Consider the following 3,590-nt stretch of genomic DNA (forward strand, 5'->3'; position numbering starts at 1 on the left):
TGTAGTTCCATATAAATAATAGGATAGTTTCTTTTTCGTTTTTATAAAATTGTTTATAGAGACAGCAAGAGTGCATGAGCAAGGGAGAGGGGCAAAAGGAGGGAGAGAGAGACAGAGAGAGAGAGAGAAAAAATCTTAAGCAGGCTCCATGCTCAGTGCAGAGCCTAATGTGGGGCTCCATCCCATGACCCTGAGATCAGGACCTGAGCCGAAATCAGAGTCGGATGCTCAACTGACTGAGCCATCCAGGTGCCTCAGGATATTTTTTTTTCTATATGTGAAAAATGCCATTGGAATTTTGATAGAGATTGCATTGGATCTGTAGAGAGCTTTGGTAGTATGAACATTTTATCAGTTAACTCTTCTGATCCATGAACACAAAATATCTTTCCATTTATTTGTGTCTTCATTTTCTTTCATCAACGTCTTAGAGTTTCATTGCACTTACTTGGTTTTACATATAAGATCTATTTTATTCTGTATCTTAATTATATAAATTGTTACTTTACTAAATTTTTTTATTATTTATAATATTTTCCATTGATTCCTTTGGGTTTTCAGTTATATAATCATATCATCTGCAAAAAGAGAAAGTTTTACCTCTTCTGGACTTATATTTTCAATTGCTTTCTCTTATCCAGTTGTATTGGCTAATGATCAAATGCAATGTAAGTGATAGTAGAGAGAGTGACCATAGTTTAGAGGGGGAAGTCTGTGACATTTACCAATTGAGAAATATGCTGGTTTGGAGTCTGATGGTTTTGCATATGGAAGTATATACATAGATTCCTATTTAATTTAATTTTTAAAAAACTGAATGGTTGCTGAATTTAGAGGAAATGCCTTTTGGGCATCTTATAAAGGTGATAATGTGTTTTTCCCCTCTTACTTCTATTAATATGGTAATTGTGTTCATTTGCTATTTATGTTGAACCACTACTGCATTCTCAAATAAATCCCAATTAGTTATATAATCCCAAATCATATGTTATTTTTTAATGTGCTGCTGGATTTTGTCTGCTAATGTTTTATGTAAGATTTTTGTATTAAATATTAATAAGTGATATTATACTGTAGTTTTCATTTGGTTATCAGTGTTACACTTTTCATATAAAACTAAGTTGGAAATTTTCTTCTTTTTAAAATGCTCTGTAATAGTGTTAAAAACATTGGGATTAACAAATCTTTAAGGTTTTGCAGAGTTTCCTTGGGAAGCTAAATAGGTCTGGTGTGTTTTTGCAGGTGAATTCCTTATAATTGTTTCTATTTTTTCTGTGGGAAATTGTTTTGTAGTTTTATTTTGACTGCAGTTAAATTTTGGAAACCATATTTCCTAGGAAATTACTTTTCTAGATTTGAAAATTGAATTGCATATACTTGTGCAAAATAATATAAAATAATTGATGATTATTTTCCACTTGTCATTTCTGATTATGCGAATTTACAGTTTCTTTCCCCTTTTCATTAGGTTATTTATATATCATTTAAAATTTTTCTTCCAATGAACTTTTTTTGTTGATGTATTATTTCCATGATTTTCTGTTTTCTAATCTGATTTTATTATTTCTTTAACTATTTTTTCTCTTGATTTTCTAAAATTCTTTTTCGGGATTTTTTTGGTTGAGTAGTTTATTTTGATTTTTCAATTTNTCATTTCTGAATGCGAATTTACAGTTTCTTTCCCCTTTTCATTAGGTTATTTATATATCATTTAAAATTTTTCTTCCAATGAACCTTTTTTGTTGATGTATTATTTCCATGATTTTCTGTTTTCTAATCTGATTTTATTATTTCTTTAACTATTTTTTCTCTTGATTTTCTAAAATTCTTTTTCGGGATTTTTTTGGTTGAGTAGTTTATTTTGATTTTTCAATTTTGTTAAAATAGTTATTTAATTCTATAATTTTCCACTGCTATCTGCTTTTGCTGTATTCCATTGCTTTTATTTACAAGAACTTCTCCAATTTCTGTTTTATATTTCTACTTTGACCTAAATGNCATATCCCTATACTCCCAATAAAATATATATAAGTCAATAAGATTATTCTACGTTTACCATTGATTCTCCTTCATCTCCCAACCATTTTTGATAGTCACAATACATATGAATACATCTGTTCATTCACCCTCTGAGCTGGCAGTCAGCACATAGCCCGACGCGGGGCTCGAACCCACGAACTGCGAGATCATGACCTAAGCGAAAGTAGGANAAATTTTTAAAAATACCTTTTTGAGAAAGAGAGAGAGAGAGAGAGAGAGAGAGAAGGGCAGAGGGAAAGAGAAAGAATCTTAAGCAGGCTCCACTCTCAGTGTGGAACCCAGTACAAGGCTCAATCCCCTGACCCTGGGATCATGACCTGAGCTGAAAGAGTTGGATGCTTAACTGACAGAGCAACCAAGATGCCACTAAAAATACCTTTCTTAATACATGTTCAGTTTGTCTTTGCTTTTCCTTTCTACTCTTTAGTTCCCTCACTGTACTTTAAATCCATCCATTCACTTTGTGTTCCTTGTGGTTTTTCTTAATTCACAATTTATTCCTGTTTATAATTCTTGCCTGAGCTGTTAACTCCAGTCACCAAGCTATCTTATTCATTAACTTCTCTCATTAGAATTTGGGCTTTTCTGCTATAATTAATATTTTTTTCATAATTGCATTTAAACTGTTTTGAAAGAATAGGTTGGGGTTTTTTTTGGCTTTGTGGCCAAATATATATATTTCTTTATTCTGGTGTGCCATCAGTTTCTGTAGTATTATTTCGATCATCATCTTCTTTTCTTACTCCGTCTTTGTATGAATTTCAACCATCCTTCTTTTGTCTATTTTCTTGTCATGCCGAAGCAAGATAGAGTTTCCTTTTAGGCTTTGGGGGCTTAGGGTGGGCCAGGATAGCCTTTCCAGCTTCATTGCCCTAGGACTTCCTTTTTATTTTATTTTCAAGTAATAAAACATGCCCTCTTGCTGCGTGAACATCTTCAATACTATATATTGTCTGCATTTCTTGTCCTTTCCCTCATTATTATCTGAATTTTCTCTCTCCTTGATCCCAGTGTTCTGACTCTGACACTTTTGTTTTCNTGAGATCATGACTTGAGCCGAAGTCAGACACTCCACCGACTGAGCCACCCAGGTGCTCCTTCTGGGCTTTGACATAACCCCTTACCACCTGGATTTCTTGTCCATGGGTTTCTGTTGTTGCTAGTTTCTTTGAGCTTACTGTGTGTGTGTGTGTGTGTGTGTGTGTGTGTGTGAGAGAGAGAGTGTGTGCACGCGCGCGTGTGCGGGCGTGCATGTGGAAATCTGGGCAGAGGCAAAAATCATACTGCCACCATTGCCTCCACTACTTTTGACATGGCCTACCTGAACATAATGTGTATGCTAATTTTGGATAGTAAATTCACAGTGTAACTTTGTAGGAATCCTGGGAAGCCTGTGCTAGATTCTGGAAGACATTTTGGTTTACTACCAACCAAGGATTAAGTTACATTTAAATTTCCCAGTTTATGTTTTCATGGGTCATGTAGCTATTATAAATTAAAACTGGAAAACTAAGTAAAAATACAGTCAGGCCTGCTGATAAGACACTCAT

Source organism: Crocuta crocuta, unplaced genomic scaffold (genome assembly GCF_008692635.1).
Source record: "Crocuta crocuta isolate KB4526 unplaced genomic scaffold, BGI_CrCroc_1.0 scaffold531, whole genome shotgun sequence".
Taxonomy (NCBI): Eukaryota; Metazoa; Chordata; class Mammalia; order Carnivora; family Hyaenidae; genus Crocuta; species Crocuta crocuta.